The following is a 19,202-nucleotide window of genomic DNA, read 5'->3' as shown; positions in this document are numbered from 1 at the left end:
TAAAGTGTCCTTCTATCCATATCCTTTTCATCCCTATTCTTCCACCAAATTCCGTATCTTTCTTTTTTTTTCTTTATTTCATGTGGTTTGTGTGTTTCCTAATCCTTCGATTGCGTTCGCATCAAGGTGGCTCTACTTCATCGGATATTTCTTCAAGTATCTGAAACACAAACTATAATGAACTAGATTAAGAAATATTTGAACTATGATTCATACTTAATATTCGACCTTGCGTCCGAACACCAAAAAATTTCAAACTGTTTGAAAAAAAGATAAAACTTTGAGTGTGATTGTTTGTTTGTTTTAGGTTTATGGTTTGGATTTTTGAATAGTAAAAAGTTGAATTTGAATAGTTTGATGTGATATAAATAGAGGTTGATGTGATGTTTTGAATGTAAAATAAATTTGTAGTATAATATAGAAAAAAAATAATTGTTTGATATGATATCTTTTGAGGGAAAAAAGAATTTGAATAGTAAAAAATTGTGGTAAAAACCACAAAAGAACACAAACTTTCTTTTTTTAGTCTAATTCATGAAATACGTGATAGTCCAATGTCTCTTACTCAAGGAATCCTTGGCTTAGCTTATGATTTTTTATTGAATCATCGTGGTTCTATTATGAATCTGAGGTTTTAATCAATACCATAGGGTCTTAACAAGAGAATTCCTATCAATTCAATAATAAATAAATGAAAAAAGACATTCGAGACAAAAAAAATGAAAGAAAAAGGAATAGTCGAAGAGAGGATTCAAAAGGCCTGTAAGGAATAAACAAATAAAATAGAGCCAACTTGATATTTTAGTATTATCACCGTAAAGAAGAGAGTTTGGATTTCTTTCGTGCATTTAGATAAGATTGAATCGTAGATTAAGAATTTCCAACTTTCTATAGCATAACTTTCTAGTCATATCCAACTTTTCTTTTTCTTTTGAATTTGGGTGTTTTTGTTTGAGTTGTATGAGATGAAAGTCTCATATACTGTTCTAAGAGGGGATTTTGACCTATCTCAATAAAGTCTATGTTTGGTTCGAAGAACACCTCGAGATTCAGAAAATTGCGGATGATATAACTAGTAAATATGTTCCTCCACATGTCAATATATTTTACTGTTTAGGGGGAATTACACTTACATATTTTTTAGTACAAGTAGCTATGGGGTTTGCTATGACTTTTTACTATCGTCCAACAATTACTTATGTTTTTGGCTCTGTTCACTACATAATGACGGAAGCTAACTTTGGTTGGTTAATCCGATCAGTTCGTCGATGGTTAGTAAGTATGATGGTCCTAATGATGATTCTACATATTTTTCGTGTATATCTCACTGGTGGATTTAAAAAACCCTGAGAATTGACTTGGGTTACGGGTGTGGTTCTGGTAGTATTGACCATATCTTTTGGCGTAACTTGTTATTCCTTGCCTCGAGACCAAATTGCTTATTGTGCAGTGGAAATTGTAACAGGTGTACTTGAGTCTATTCCTGGAATAGAATCACCTTTGGTAGAATTATTGCACGGAAGTGCTAGTGTGGGACAATCCACCTTGACTCATTTTATAGTTCACACAATTTTGTATTGCCGCTTCTTACTGCTGTATTTATGTTAATGCACTTTCTGATGATACGTAAGCAAGGTATTTCTGGTCCTTTATAGAGAAGATATCTAATAGATATTTGGAATCAATCATTTATCACTTAGAGGAGAAATAATAGGATTTTATTGCTACAAGTATGGATTATTGAAAAGAATAAGACATAGATTTGGACATTTCCTTCAATGAATCAAAATACTATTGCGGAGTTGAAGAGAATTCTCTGAAGAGAAAATGGATTATAGGAGTGTGTGACTTGAACTATTGATTGATCTGTGTAGATAGATGTCTGCCGCATTGCAATTCACATCAAAATGTGTCTTTGTTCCAACCACCATGTAATCCTTAATACATAACATACGCTGATTCGCTTTAAAAAATCTTTTCTATTATTAGATCCGAATCGTGTTGTACATGAGCAGGCTCCGTAAAAATAGTTAAGTGAACTAGATAAAATAAAACAGAATCTTTATCTAGTTCACTTACTGAATTTCTTACTTAAATACTTAAAATGCAATAGTGTGAAGATGCATTCATTTCCTCTGCATTGATATCATCAATAATGCTATCGGATTAAAAGAAGGGATCTAAAGAAAAACATATGCTAGACTAAATTAGTAACAAGTAAACCTTTTATGTGTATTCCAGCTAGTTTTGAGATAACATAGTAATCATAAAGTTTGAGACGACCTAGAAAGCAGTTGATCATATCATGATCAACTTTGTAAGCCTACTTGGGTATTGAGTATTTACTTAGACTTAGAACTGAATTCTTTGTAATAGATAGTTTCAATTTGGAAAAAAAAATCCAATTTTTCTTCACATATGTGCAGATATATGCAACACATAGATTTTTTATGAATTCAGTTGGTTCTGGTTAGTATTGTTCGAGCTGGATGATAAAAAATTATCATGTCCGGTTCCTTCGGGGAATGCATCTATGAGAATTCACCTATCCCAATAACAAAAATGTATGGGTCATAATTATAATGGAGAACCTGCATGGCCCAATGATCTTTAATATATTTTTCCGGTAGAAATTCTAGATACTATTGCATGTAAGGTAGGTTTAGCGGTTCTAGAACCATCAATGATTGGTGAATCGGCATATCCATTTGCAACTCCTTTGGAGATATTACCGGAATGATATTTCCTTCCCGTATTTCAATTACTTTGTACAGTGGCCCAATAAATTATTGGGTGTTCTTTTAATGGTTTTGGTGCCTGCGGGATTGTTAACGGTATATTTTTTAGAGAATGTTAATAAGTTCGAAAATCCATTTCGTCGTCCAGTAACGACAACGGTCTTTTTGATTGGTACCACAGTCGCTCTTTGATTGGGTATTGGTGCAACAATACCTATTGATAAATCTCTAACTTTAGGTCCTTTTTAATTTGATTCAATTTTGAAATAACATGATGTGTGTATCTAGGGAATGGTGGCTTCAAAGTGAATTATCTCTAGATACATATATTCAATAAAATTCTGAATCTATTTCAAATAGATGAATTGTACTATAGATTCAAAACCTATTTAAATCTAATTCAAAATAGATGAAAAAAATTCAATAGATTTCAAACCTCTTTTTTGGTAAATCAATTGCGAAATGTTTTACTACAATGCCCAATATCTTTTTTACATCTTCTAGGAAAAAATGTTCAATTTTCCTAAGCTCTTCTTGACTCTTATTCAAAGGTCCGATAATGTATATATATTGGACCTTTTGAGGCAATTATAGACTCTGGGAGAAAATTTGGATTGATCAATAAAAATCGATTCTACTGCTAGTTATTTTGGTTTTTCTAAAGGGATAAAGGAACCACGTCTTGATTGTTCTCTAAAGGTTGTTTTCGTCTTCCTTTTTGAAAAAAGAACTAAATAAATCACTTAAATTCTGAGAGGCTTAATGAAGTGCTTCTTTCGGGTTTAAACTCCCTTTTGTCCATATTTTGAGAAAAAGTATTTCTTGTTTTTGATTCCCATTCCCATATGAATGAATACTATTATTCACATTTTGAATAGGCATGATACAACATCTATAGGATAACTTCCATCTTTCAAGTTATGCGGCATTTTTCGAAGATAGCCACGATTTCTCTGGATTTTTAATCCAATACACAAACTAATTGGTTTTGTCAAGGTAGCTATATGTTGTGTATTTTCGACGATTTCTACATAAGGCGGTAAGATAATATCTTAAGCAGTTACATATCCAGGACCCCTGACAAAAATAGATGCGTCATAAGTTCCATATAGATTACTTCTCAATACAATTTCTTTCAAATTTATGAAAATATCATTGATCGATTCTTGAATACCCATTATAGTACAATATTCATGGAGGACATTCTCAGATTTTACACGTGTGATACATGTTTCTTCTCCTTCTCCAAGCAAAGTTGTCCTTTCATAAGCGGAGATAGAATAAAGCGCCCATAATAAAGATGTTTACTATTTGTTCTCGATTGAACACACTATTGTCCGAGTAGATACTGTTACTTTCTCTCGAACCATAGTAATATTATTTTATTTTATTGAATTATTTATTTTTTTTGTTTCTCTTGAAATTTATTCACTGTTCATTTTTACACACGCCTTTTTTTTCGGAGGTCTACATCCATTATATGGCATAGGGGTTACATTTCGTATAAAATTTAATAGTATACCACTTCGACAAATAGCTCATAATACTGCGTCTCTTCCGAGACCGGGGCCTTTTATCATGACTTCTACTTGTTGCATACCTTTATCGACTACTGTACAAATAGCATTTGCTGCCACTGTTAGGGCGGCAAAGGGTGTCCCTCTTCTCGTACCCTTCAATCCACAAGTACCGGCTGAGGACAAAGAGACTACCCGAGCCCGTACATCTGTAACCGTTAAAATTGAGTTATTGAAACTTTCTTGAACATGAATAACTCTCTTTGGGATTCTACATGTACTCTTACGTGAACCAATACGTACATTCCTATGCGAACCGGTACTCGGTATAGCTTTTTGCCATATTGTATCATCTCATAAATATGAGTCAGAAATATATGGATATATCCATTTCATATCAAAAGACCTTCTTTATTTGTATATTCAGTCCTTTAGCAAGTTGGATTATCCTTGTCTTTGTTTATGTCTTGGGTTGGAACAAAATTAGTCTAAGGCGACCCTGCCAACAAATTAGTCGACATTTTTCACAAATTTTATAAATAGAAGCTCTTATTTTCATATTTTTATTCCTTATCTTAATTCGGAATTTAATTTTAGGAAGAAAAGAAGTTTCTTGAAATTTTTCATCTCGAATCGTAGTGAATAGAAACCATCTAATCTTTCGAATCCTTGTTTCGGAGTCGATAAATTATATGTCCTCTGGTTGAATCATAACAACTTACTTCAATTTTGAGTTTATGTCCCGGAAGTATCCGTATAAAACTATGTCGGATATTCCGTAAAACATAACCTATAACCAGATCTTCATTATCTAACTGAACCCGGAGCATGCCATTGGGAAGTGATTCAGTAATTAAACCTTCATTAATACATTTTTGTTCTTTCATTCCAGGTAAAGACCCTCTGAAGTATCAACTAATGGTGAAGAAAGGATATTAGGCACTGATCCTCTTTTTTTTTTTTTTTTTTTTTTTTTTAACAAATAGGAAAAGGTTTTAGATTCCATTTTTATATTAAAAGGATTACCATATGGAACACAAAATTTCTCCGCCGATTCCTTGTAGTCGAGCCTCCCGGTTTGTCATTATGCCTCGAGAAGTAGAAAGAATTAGAATTCCCATCCCACCCAAAATTCTAGGATTTTTTTGAGAGTTAGAATAGATTCGTAGACCCAGTTGGCTAATCCCTTTTAAATTTAAAAATTTTCTATAGGGTCTTTTCCTATTCCTTCTATGTCGCAGGGTTAAAACCAAAATATAGTTGTTTTTTTTCTCTCTATATTCGGATGTTTTTGATAAAACCTTCTCGGAAAATTATTTTAACAATATTTTTGGTAATATTAGTAGATGCTATGCGAATAACTCTTTTTCTATCCATATTGGCATTTCGTATCGAGGTTATTATCTCAGCAATAGTGTCTCATTTTCGTATCATGTTTTTTTGTTTTTATTTGTTTCGAAGTATGAATGTTTCAAGGTTTATACGTGAGACACAATACTAAATATTAATTTTGTTATTAATTTATTTATGTCAAATAAATGAAAGATATCATGATCTTATTTCATTTTATAATACTCGAGAGCTAATGAAATTATTTTAGTAAAATTTAACTGTCTTAATTTCCGTGAATTGGGCCAAAAATTTAAGTTCCCTTTGGATTTCCTTCTTGATCAATTACAACTGCAGCATTGTCATATATTGTATTATCATACCGCTGTCACATTTAAGTTCTTTACAGGTACGAACAATCACAGCTCTGACTACCTCGGATTTTTCTAGGAGCATATTTGGTACTGCTTCTTTGATCATAGCAACAATAACGTCATCAATATGAGCATATCGACGATTACTAGCTCCTATGATTTGAATACACATCGATTCTCGAGCTCCGCTATTATCCACTACATTCAAATGGGTTTGAGGTTGAATCATATCTTGTTTTTGCTCTATTCATTCAATGCAAAAGATGAAAAAAACTAAAAGAGATATTGGTTGTCCAAAAAAAGAAACATGAGATTTTGTTTCATTCCCAAAACTCATTTATGTTGGTTCTACATTTTTAGACCAATATAATAAATTAAGTTCGTATAGGCATTTTGAATGTGGCTATTAAAATAGCACTTCTAGCGATATTTTCACTTACTCCACCCATCTCATAGAGTATTTTCCCCGGTTTAACAATAGCTACCCAATATTCCTGGTAACCTTTCCCCGAAGCCATACGTGTTTCAGCAGGTGTTACTGTAATTGGTTTGTCTGGAAATATAAGCACCCATATTTTTCCACCACGGCGTGCATTTCGTGTCATTGCTCGTCAACCCGCTTCGATTTGTCTAGATGTGATCCAAGCGGGTTCAAGTGCTTGAAGAGCATATTTCCTGAAACAAATATGATTACCTCGATAAGATATTCCCTTTATTCTTCCTCTATGTTATTTACGGAATCTAGTTCTTTTGGAGTTATACTTGATAGTTGGTTCGGAATTCTATCTTTGCTACAGATGTGGACATGAGAGTTTCTTCTCATTCAGCTCCTCGTGAATAGAAAGCATTCAAAACTTAATTTCAATTAATATGATAATTTGAATAGATATTTGAATATTTTCCTGAAATATTTTCAAAATCGAAATAATAATTTTTTGAACTTTCTAATAAATCTTTAGTTTCTTTTGTCCTTCTACCAAGTCAAAAAAAATAAGCTTTCGCGGACGAATATTTCCTTTTGTAATCTCTATATTTAGTCGTAGCGCTTCTTCATGACTTCTGAGATTTATTTTTGGTTCATTTCGCCATCCCTACTAGTGAATGAGTAAGATTTGTTTGTTCAATAATTTTTTTTCGGTCACAGGTCTCATCATTCCCACCGCTTCTTACTTAAATGGTTAGGTCAAAATTCTACAACGGAGCTCATAACACAATTTATTTTTGAGTAAACTTTCTTAGTCTTTATTGGCTCAAAGATCTTAATTTTCTTCATAAAAAAGATAATTTTTCTTATATTATATTAAGAAGGTTTCATTTAATATTTAATTATTAATATATTTAGTATTGATGCTTTATTACACTGTCTTTTATGAGATGTTTAATAGACCTTACATATTGGAATTCTATATCCGAGATATTTTTTTTCTCTTTCTCTCATCCTTCTATTTATCCGCCCCTTTCTTTTGGATTTTGCTTCCAACTGCGAATTTAATTTTATTCAAAAAAATTTCAGTTGCTACAAAAATATGAACGATTTATCATTTCTTGACTGGTTCTTTCGATCCAGATAATACAAAGTGATGGATTGGTTACCAGGTTTTTAACACTAACCTTAAAATAACCAACGAGTCACTCACAAAGCATAGCAATTATATCACAAATTCAATCTCCTTTTTATTCAATCCTATAGAATTAAGAATTAGTTTGATTGAAAAAAAAAGAATGAATTGGTTTCATTTTTTTCTTCAATCAATGCATAGAAGGGAAAAACAATTAAAATTTTCTTAGTCTTTTTCCTTGTCTATAAAAATCCAAATTTTGATCCCATAAATAGTCCAAACTCTATAGGAATAATAATTAATTTTAGATTGGATATATTTATATTTGGGTCATATATATACTTTTAGTTTAATTGATTAGCCTTCCTTGTTACTGCCTTATAATCAACCTTAATTAGAGTATCTTAGAATTAGCCTTAATTAGAGTTCTTTGACTGTATTTATTTTCTCTCTTGTTTTCTTTTGAATGCAATCTTTTGGGTACCAATTTGTTCATGGTATCAGAGCGGATCACATGCTCTAAACAAAACCAAAAATAAAAAAATAAAAAAAGGAGAAGGGGAGAAGATCGTTACTATGGCGGATCTGTCAAACAAAAACAAGAATGAAGAAGCAGTCATTGACCATACTTTTCCTTACTACTTACACGCTTCCGACTATCCCAAACAAATGCATGTAAACGATCTGCTTACGGATAAAAATTACAGTGATTGGGAACAAGAGATGATGAACTTCTTGTTCGCCAAGAACAAAATCGGTTTTGTGGATGGTTCCATCCGCAAGCCAGAAAAGGAATCACTCCAATACGTGCCTTGGATGCGCTGTGATGCTATGATAAGAGGCTGGCTGTCAACGGCGATGGAGAGAGACATCCGCAACAGCGTCAAATATGCCAAAACAGCCGCCGAGATCTGGAATGATTTGGAAGAACGTTTCGCCAAGGAGAGAGCACCGAAGGCTTATCAATTAAAACAATAGTTGACAACAACGAGACAAGATGGTTCTAGTGTCTCGGCGTACTACACCAAGTTGCGGAGCATATGGGACGAAATGGAATCCGTTTTCCCAACACCCAAATGTTCATGTGATGGGTGTTCTTGCGAGCTTGGGAAAAGATTAGAAGACTTAAAAGGAGAAAGAAAGGGTTTACGAATTTCTCATGGGCCTTGATGATCAGTTTGCTGTTATCCAACCCAAGTTTTAGCCATGAAACCTACTCCTAACCTTGGTAGTACCAATCACCTAGTAGCCGAAGACGAGCAGCAACGATTGATTGCTTCTGCTAAACGACCAAGTCAAGAGGCCACTGCCTTCCAAGTGTTGCATCAGGGACGGCGTAATGTGAACCAAAACTTTCGGTCTGAAAAGACGTGGCAGAAAACAGAAAGAGACACTCAAGTTGATAAGCGTGAACATTGTTCCTTTTGCGGGAGAGATGGTCACAACAGAGATGGGTGTTTCAAGCGAATCGGATATCCAGAATGGTGGCCCGGAAAAGGAAATAAAGAGAAATTAAAACCGAAGGCAGCTATGGTGGAGATCAGGCCCTGTCCTGTCATGGGACTAAGCGAGGAACGATAAAAAGCCTTTTTAAAGCTTTTTGGCAGAAATCAAGAAATAATCAATGATGACAAACCTACAATAGCAAACATGGCAAGCCGTGTAAAATCTGATGGTGAGTGGGTTGTTGACTCGGGTGCTACCGTGCACATTACGCATCAAGAAAACTTGCTTGAAAACGTAATCACGAGTACATTCGAGGAGCCCGTTACCATTCCAAATGGAGAGATAATTCCGTTTAAAGGGAAAGGCTTGCATGTGTTCAAAGGAGGATTAAAAGTTGAAGAAGTCCTTCTTGTTACCAATTTTACATGCAACCTTTTATCTGTTCGTTGTCTTACTAAAGATCTCAATTGTGCAGTGACATTCTTTCCCAATTTCTTTGTTTTGTAGGGCTTGAGGACTGGGAACTTGATTGGAGCAGGTAAATGTCGTGACGATCTCTATCGAATGAGGGAAATAAAGGAAGAGAGGAAGGCTTTGGTTGTCAACATGGATTCATAGCACAAACGTCTTGGGCATGCTTTGGAGGTTAAGCTATCCTGCATTAGTTTTTTCAAAGGTGTTTCCTTAAATCTAAAAGACAGAGCTTGTGATGCTTGCAATAAAGCTAAGTTTACCCGTTTACCTTTTCCAATTAGCTCAAGAAAAACAAAGACATGTTTTGAGTTAATTCATTGTGATATTTGGGGTAATATAGGAAACCATCGCTTACCGGGGCAAATTATTTTCTCACAATTGTCGACGACCATAGTAGAGGAGTGTGGGTTTATTTGCTAAAATAATAAAAATGAGGCAAGTTCTTGCTTAATTGATTTCTGCAATATGATTAAAACCCAATTTGGTAAGGGAGTGAAAAGGATACGATGTGATAATGGCAGTGAGTTTATTTCAAACCAAATGACTCGGTTTTATGCCGAACAGGGAATTATTTTAGAAACCTCTTGTCCCGATACTCCACAGCAAAATGGGGTTGTTGAAAGGAAGCACAGGCACCTATTAGAGATAGCACGGACAATACTATTTGAGGCAAGACTTCCCACTACATTTTGGGGGGAGTGTGTTCTTACAGCTGCTTATATTGCTAACCGATTACCATCAAAAGTTATAGGGAATAGAACACGTTATGAAATACTAATGGAGAAGGTCCCCAAATATGATCACATGCATGTTTTTGGATGCCTTGTCTACTATAGAAACACGGAAACGAGAGGGGACAAATTTGAACCTTGACGAAAACCCGGGATCTTTTCGGGCTATCCTCGTGGCTCAAAAGGTTACAAGATATACGATTTGGAACAATGAAAGCTGCTGATATCGAGGGATGTTAAATTTATTGAAGGTGTGTTACCTTTTAGGACCTTAATGCCAAAGAACCAAGCTCATGATGATGTTTTTTTTAATACGGTGATTCTACTATTGAACAAAATAATCCCATTACTGATAATGAGGAGATAGGGAGAGTGCAAGTGGAGTCTAATGGAGTTGGCCCCGCTGCCATCAATGATGCAGTAGAGACCATTGGAAATATTGATGTACAAGAAATCCCAAATGAGGAAGTATTGCATGAGGAAAATATGGAGACAAGCCCAAATGAAAGTATGCATGAAACAAACACTCAAAATGGTTCCAATGAAAAAGTCTCTTTGCATGAACCTACTGATGGGGAACGACCCAGACGACACAGAACCGTACCAGAATATCTGAAAGACTACCAGGTCAAACTTCCCCCTTCGATCAGCCGCGCATCACCCGACTTCGATCAAGAAAGTTCCATGGTACATCCTCTTGCCCATTACATTTCTTAGGAGAATTTCTCTAATGCTCACAAAGCCTTTTTGTCTGCCATCAACTCTCAAGATGAGCCTAAGACCTTTTATGAGGCTGCTAAACAGGAACATTGGAGAGATGCCATGAAAGCCGAAATCCAAGCACTTGAGCGAAACGACACGTGGACGATAGTAAACTTACCAAAGGGAAAGAAAGCCATTGATTCCAAGTGGGTGTACAAAGTAAAATTCAAACCAACCGGAGAGGTAGAAAGGTATAAAGCAAGGCTCGTGGCAAAGGGTTTTACGTAAGTTAAAGGTGTGGACTACCATGATACATATGCTCCAATCGCCAAACTCGTAACCGTAAGAACCCTCCTTGCTATTGCTGTCAAACAAGGATGGGAGATTCAACAACTTGATGTGAACAACGCATTCCTCCATGGAACTTTGGAAGAAGAAGTTTATGTGAAGATACCGCAAGGATTTTCCGATAAAGATAAGACAAGAGTTTGGAAGCTAAAAATATCGATATATGGCTTGAAACAGGCTTCTCGAAACTGGTATAAAAAATTTACCATGTTTCTCATTGGTCTCGGGTATAAGCAATCAAAGGCGGACCATTCCATGTTCATCTACAAGCATGAAGATAAATATGTTGCGGCATTAATATATGTTGACGATGTCATAATTATGGGAAATAGCGTCGATCACATACGAGGCACAAAGTTATGTCTTGACAAAGAATTCAGCATCAAAGATCTTGGTTCCTTGAAATATTTCTTGGGCATTGAAGTTGCCAAAACACCGGAAGGCTTGGTTCTTAGCCAACGTAAATATACCTTGGATATTCTTGAAGATAGTCGTCTTCAAGGGTGCCGCCCTAGTGCTTTCCCCATGGAACCTAACTTGAAACTTGATAAAGGCGAAGAAGAAGAAAAGATAGATGACAATCAATATAGGAGACTCATTGGTCGCCTAATTTATTTGCAAGCAACCCGGCCCGATATTTGCTACTCCGTTAGTGTGTTGAGTCAATTTGTGGGAGACCCAAGACGAAGCCATATGGAGGCAGCAACCCGTGTTCTTCGGTACTTAAAATCAACTCCTGGACAAGGAATTCTGTTACCAAAAAATAGGGGATATGAAGGTTGCCACCTATTGCGACTCCGATTGGCTTGGTTGACCATTCAGTAGACTCTCAAGAACTAGATATATATCTACTGTTGTTAGGGGGTGCTTCGATCTCATGGAGATCCAAGAAACAATCTATTGTATCACGTTCTTCCGCTAAGGCTGAATATCGTGCCATGGCTACCACGGTGAGTGAAATTCTGTGGGTTAGATGGCTTCTTGAAGAATTAGATGTTCCTGAACATGGTCCAACACCATTATTCTATGACAATCAGGCTGCCCGTCATATTGCCAATAACCCCGTTTTCCACGAATGGACCAAACATGTCGAAATGGACTGCCACTTTGTTCGGGAACGTGTTGAACAAAAGGAAATCATGCTAATGTACGTTGATTCAAAACAGCAAGTTGATGACTTGTTCACCAAACCATTAGGCGCCAACCAACCTTGCATGCTTCTTGTCAAGCTGGGCATTCGTGACCTTCATGCTCCATCTTGAGGGGGAGTATTGGATATCTTTATATTTGGGTCATATATATTCTGTTAATTTAATTGATTAGCCTTCCTTGTTACTGCCTTAAAATCAACCTTAATTAGAGTTCTTTGACTGTATTTATTTTCTCTCTTGTTTTCTTATGAATGCAATCTTTTGGGTACCAATTTGTTCAAGCTCGAATTGTTTGTAGCAGAACCCTACCCTCTCTGATCCATTTAACACGTGCGATTTCTTTTCCGTCGATACACCCTTCAATTTGCACTTGAATTCCTTTGGTGTCTGCTTGTTCAGCTAATTCAACTGTTTTTTTCATTGCTTTTCGAAATGAAACTTTATTCTTTAATTGTCCGGCTACAAATTCTACAAGAATATTAGGGCTTCCATAAGGTTTTTCCATTCTTGTGATAACAATATTAAGTTTTCGGTTCAAATAGTGAATTTTTTTTTTTTTGTAAACTTATCTGTAATTTTTCGATTCCTCGAGGTCAATTTTCAATCAATACCTTTGGGAATCCCATATAGATTATCACTTGGATCAAAATGATTCTTTTATGAATCTCTATACAGGCAATTTGCTCGACGCTGGAAGATATTTTCATATTCTTTTAGATATAATTTTAAATAAAATTTCTTATTTTTTTTATAGATCATGAGTTCCAGTATCATAGTGTGTCTTCATAGAAGTCCCCGCAAATTTGTTTAATTCCTCTTCTTGCTTTGTCAGCCGATAGAGATATATGTCAATCTAAAGTGTGTACTTCCGTGTTTTTTCCTTTTTAGCCACATAAGCTTTCGCTCATACTAAATATTTTTAAAATAACATTAACGATGAGATCTAGTATCGTTTTTTGCATGTCCTCAGAAATTTGAAGTAGATAAAAATTCTCCTTATATAAATAGGTAAATGTTCCTTACCATTATGAATAGAAATTGTATGTCCGATCATTGTAGGTATAATGATAGATGCACGGGACCAAGTTACTATTATTTCTTTTTCTGATTTTTTATTTACCTTATTGATGTTTTTTTAATACACGAAGTGCTACAAAAGGATTTTTTTTAATGAACGTATCACAACTTACACTACTCCTCTTACTACAGGACGCTTACCCAACCAACGCTTGGATCTAGCTCTACCCAAATATTTCTGGTCTGCCCAAACATTCCCCACTTCTCCGACAGTTGCTAAGCAATTTTTGGATATCAAATGGACCTCCCCAGAAGATAATTTTAATGTGGCTGATTTCCCCTCTTTTGCAATCAATTTCGCTACAGCACCTGCTGCTCTAACTAATTGTCCACCCTTTCCAAGTGTGATTTCTATTTTATGTATGGCCGTGCCTAAGAGCATATCAGTTGAAGTAGATTCCTATTTCTGATTAATGAAAACCCCTTCCCAAACCGTACAAGCTTCTTCCAAAGCATACGACTTTCTGGATGTAGATGATGATATTTATATAGATGGATCTTATATATATATCGTACAATGAAGTACCATATGGGTGGATATCTATATGAATCCAAATCCACCGAATCACTCATTGTATGATCTTCTACATCCTAGGTCTTCCCGTTCCGTCATCTGCCTTATGTTCGTCATGTAGCATTCAGACCGAATGACTCTGTGAGATTACGTTGATACTTTCACATATTATGGGTAAGGTATGAGACATCTCTATTTTCTCCCTGTGAATCTTTAGAATTCCCACTACTTAGCTTTCAATTAGCTTCTGACCATCAAATAAAATGTGAATAACCTGTCTTCCTCTCTTGGGCGCTTCCTGTTCTGTCGGTGCTTGAAATAATTTTGTCTTCTCTATACTAATATATCTCTAGAGTCAATAGTTTTATATGAGGAACTACTGAAAACAATTTTGTCTTCTCCATAATACTATATCTTCTAGGTTTCGTTGTAAACCTAATTGGTTCCTTCCAATTACGCAAATCAATAGTTCAAACCACATTAAAAGGTAGGGCATTTCCCATTTTTATAGGAACTTATGTATAAAAACAATGGTATCTCCAATTATAGCCCCTCTGGGATGTAAAACATATATCTTCTGACCATCCGCATAGTGTTTGAGACAAATGTATGCATTTCAATTAGGGTCGTATTCTATGGTTACGATTCGACCATATATGTTTTGTTCATTCCATAAAAAATCAATTTGATGGAATAGACGCTTATGACCTCCCCCTCTATGCCTTTCGGTAATGATTCCTCTAGCATTACGACCTTTATCACAATGATGCTGTCCATAGATCAAATTATTTTGTGGATTGGATTTCACTTGACTGTCCATGGTTCCATTGCGTGTGCTCGGGATAGAAGTTTTCTTTCTAAGAGGTGGAATAAAATAACCCGGTTGAAGTGTAATGATCTTATGTCTGAAATTCATTGTATGTCCCATAATAGGTTCCATTTTTCTACCCTTTCCCGGAAGTCGATGACTGTTCAAAGCTATTACCTTGACACCAAAGAAGAGTTCGACCCAATGGTTTAGTTCTATTCTAGTTGATCTTGATTCAAAATTAGAAGTATATTGATTTTTCCCCAATAAGTGGATACTTTTGTCTATAAATACTGCATATTTGATTCCATTGATAAATCAATTTTCTTCCCTATGAGTTCTAGTCTCAATAAGAATGTTAGTTCTTACTTGTAATACCCCCGAAGTTTGGCCGGTACTAGACCAACTCCCATGGATGAGCTGGTGCCAGGCCATCCGAGGTTAAATATAGGTTAAATGGATTAAATAGACTACTCATGTCTTCAATGTGCACAATCCTTTTTGGAAGTCCTATTGAAAGAACTTTAGAGTTAAGCGTGTTTGCTCTAGAGTAATTTGAGGATAAATGACCCTCTGGAAAGTCTCCCAGGGTGCTCATGAATGAGGAAAAAAAGCGCGTTGGAAGGACTCGTGCTGACCTGTGTGGCCAGTCTACGACCTCCCGACACACCTGATTTTGCGTGGCTTGCCGGCTGGGTGTCACAGTTTGTATCAGAGATGACCTGTGTTAGCCCCCAGTCATTGATTGGACTAGTGACGGGCCTAGCAGTTGATGATCCTTAGGGTGCAACATGGACGTTGCATTCTTAAGTGGGGGAGGATGTAATACCCCCGGAGTTGGGCCGGTACTAGGCCAACTCCCATGGATGAGCCGGTGCCAGATTATCCGAGGTTAAATATAGGTTAAATGAAATAAATAGACTATGACATCCCGACACGCCCGGCTTTGCGTAGCTTGCGGGCCGGGGTGTCACATTATTGTTGATATATTATCATATGAATATACCACACGAATTTGTTATGTATGGATGATGAGATTCCATTGATACAGAGCCAATTCCAATTAACTTATTGGAGGGTCCCATTGGCGTGCATCCAATAGGAATTGAACCCACGAATTCGTCAATTATGAGTTGGGCGTTTTAACCATTCAACCATGGATGCTTAGCGGGGATCCTTGTACATAGTGAATAACCAAATTCCAATTGAAATGAAATCTTTAGGATAAATCAATGCAATTTAGAAGGAATTAATGAAAGGACATCAATCAAATCCTGAATTTTTGAATTGAGAGAGATCAAGAATTCTCACTATTTCTTAGATTCATGGACCCGATTCAATTCAGTGGGGTCTTTCATTCACATTTTTTTCCACCAATAACATTTTGTAAAACTCTTTGACCCCTGAATTTTAAGTATCCTACTTTCACGCAATTCATAGGGTTCAAATAGAAATTCATATTTCACGATCAAGGGTGTAATACTCTTTGTAGTAGAAGTCCTTACATATCGTATTAATAATCGAGATATGATCGAAAGAAAAAATATCTATTTGAGGGGGCTTCTTCCTATATCGATGAATTCCATTAAACCAAGAAATGATACATTGGAAGAATCGGTTGGGTCTTCCAATATCAATAGGTTGATTGTTTTGCTCCTCTATATTCCAAAAGGAAAAAGATCTCTAAGAGTTGTTTCCTTAATCTGGAAGAGAATACTTGGGTTCTCCCAATAACTAAAAGGTGTAGCATGGCTAAATCAAGTTGGGGTTCGTGGTGGTGGAGGAACTGGATCAGAAAAAAAGGGATTCTAGGTGTAAGATATCTAATGAAATAGTCTCTGGAATTGAGATCTTATTCAAAAGAGAAAGATATAAAATATCTGTAGTTTCTTTTTGTATAGTATATGGATGATCCGATCCGCAAGGACCATGGTTGGGAATTGTTTGATCGTTTTTCTATGAGGAAGAGGCAAAATAGAATCAACTTGAATTCGGGACCACTATCTGAAATCTTTGTGAAACACTAGATTTCTTATCTCATGTCTGTTTTTCGTGAAAAAATATCAATTGAAGTGGAGGGTTTCTTCAAACAACAAAGGGCTGGGTCAACTATTCAATCAAATGATATTCAGCATGTTTCCCATCTCTTATAGAGAAACGAGTGGGCTATTTCTTTGCAAAATTGTGCTAAATTTCATATGTGGCAAGTTCGCCAAGATTTCTTCGTTAGTTGGGAAAAGAATCCGCACGAATCGGATTTTTCAGGAACGTATCGAGAGAGATTTTGATTTGGTTAGACAATGTGTAATTAGTAAAAAAAGGATCGGTTTTCTAAAAGGTACGGAATTTATCGTCAAATATTCAATATGATTCCACGAGATCCAGTTTCGTTCAAGTAACAAATTCTAGCCAACTAAAAAAATCTTCTGATCAATCCAAAGATCATTTGGATTCCATTAGTAATGGGGATTCGGAATCTCACATGTTGATCAATCAAAGAGAGATTAAACCACTAAAAGAAATATTGATTCTTTCGGGTCCTTTCTTTCTTCAAACGGAAGAAACAAAGATACAATCAAACCGATTCCCGAAATACATTTCTAGATTTTCCTCAATGTCCCAGCTATTCATGGAATGTGAGAAGTAGATGATTGCTTCTGGAAGAAATCGAAGCATTTCTTGGGAATTGTACAAGATCAGTTCATTTTTTTTTCTTTGATAGATGGTCAGAACTTTATTTGGGTTCGAATCCTACTGAGAGGTCCACTAGAGATCAGAAATTCTTAGAGAAACAACAAGATCTTTCTTTTGTCCTTTCCAGGTGATCCAAAAATAAAGAACTGAGTAATATATTTAAGATAATTACGTATTTACAAAATACTGTCTCAATTCATCCTATTTCATCAGATTCATGGTGTGATACGGTTTTGAAGGATGAACCGGATATGGACAGTTCCAATAAGATTTCATTCTTGAACAAAAATTCATTTTTTTTTTATTTATTTCATCTATTCCATGACCGGAATAGGGGAGGATACACATTACACCACTATTTTGATCAAAAGAGAGATTTCAAGAAATGACGGATCTATTCACTATACCAATAACCGAGCCGGAGCCGGTGTATTATAAGGGATTTTCTTTTTCTATTGATTCCTACGGATTGGATCAAAAACAATTCTTGAATGAGGCTTGGGATGGATCGAAAAAGAAATTTTTATTGGTTCTAACTCCTATTTTTTATGAAGAAAATGAATAATTTTTCTCGAAGGATTAGAAAAAAATGGTTCTGGATCTCCTGCGGTAATGATTTTGAAGATCCAAAACTAAAAATAGTGGTATTTGCTAGCAATAACTTAATGGAGGCAGTCAATCAACATAGATTGATCCAAAATCTGATTCAAATCCAATATAGTAACTATGGGTATATAAGAAATGTATTGAATCGATTCTTTTTAATGAATTAATCCGATCGCAATTTCGAATGTGGAATTGAAAGGGATCAAATAGGAAAGGATACTCTAAATCATAGAACTATAATGAAATATGCGATCAACCAATATTTATCAAATTTGAAAAAGAGTCAGAAGAAATGGTTCAACCCGCTTATCTTGATTTCTTGAATCGAGAGATCCATGAATCGGGATCCTGATGCATATGGATACAAATGGTCCAATGGGAGCAAGAATTTCTAGGAACATTTGGAACATTTTTTTTCTGAGGAAAATGGCCATTTTTAAATAATCTTTCATTGATTATGCATTAATCAATATTCGATTGATTGGTTTGAGGTTATCGACAAAACAAATTTGTCTATGCTACTTCATTTCTTTTTGTCCAAGTTGCTTTTCTTTTTGTCTAACTCATTTCCTTTTTTCTGTATAAGTTTCGAGAATATCCCCATTTGTTGGTCCTAGAACCATATCTATGAATTGAAAGGTCTGAATGATCAACTCTGCAATCAGTTGTTTGAATCAATAGGTCTTCAAATTGTTCATTTGAAAAAATGAAAACCCTTCTTTGGATGATCATGATACTTTCTAAAAATCAAAATTCTTGATCAATGGGGATACACCTTTTTTGTTCAATAAGATACCAAATTGGATGATTGACTCATTTTTATACTAGAAAGAATCACAATAAATCCTTTGATAATGCGGATTCCTATATCTCAATGATATTCCACAATCAAGACAATTGGCTGAATCCCGTAAAACCATTTCATAGAAGTTCATTGATATCTTATTTTTCTAAAGCAAATCGACTTCGATTCTTGAATAATCCACATCAATTCTGCTTCTATTGTAACACAAGATCCCCTTTCTTGTGGAAAAGGCCTTTATCAATAATTATGATTTTACTTATGGACAATTCCTCAATATCTTGTTCATTTGCAAAAAAATATTTTCTTTGTGTGTCGGTAAAAAAAAAACA

General features: G+C 35.4%; 1 pseudogene; it reads left to right on the top strand.

Moving 5' to 3' along the window:
* Positions 1–8,093: 8,093 nt before the first annotated feature.
* LOC127245686 (uncharacterized) lies at positions 8,094–8,721 on the top strand (annotated as a pseudogene).
* Positions 8,722–19,202: the final 10,481 nt, after the last annotated feature.

Source organism: Andrographis paniculata, unplaced genomic scaffold (genome assembly GCF_009805555.1).
Source record: "Andrographis paniculata isolate CXL003 unplaced genomic scaffold, ASM980555v1 Contig22END, whole genome shotgun sequence".
NCBI classification, from domain to species: Eukaryota; Viridiplantae; Streptophyta; class Magnoliopsida; order Lamiales; family Acanthaceae; genus Andrographis; species Andrographis paniculata.
Note: the sequence above shows the minus strand (reverse complement) of the source record. Positions and strands in the feature narration are given on the sequence as shown.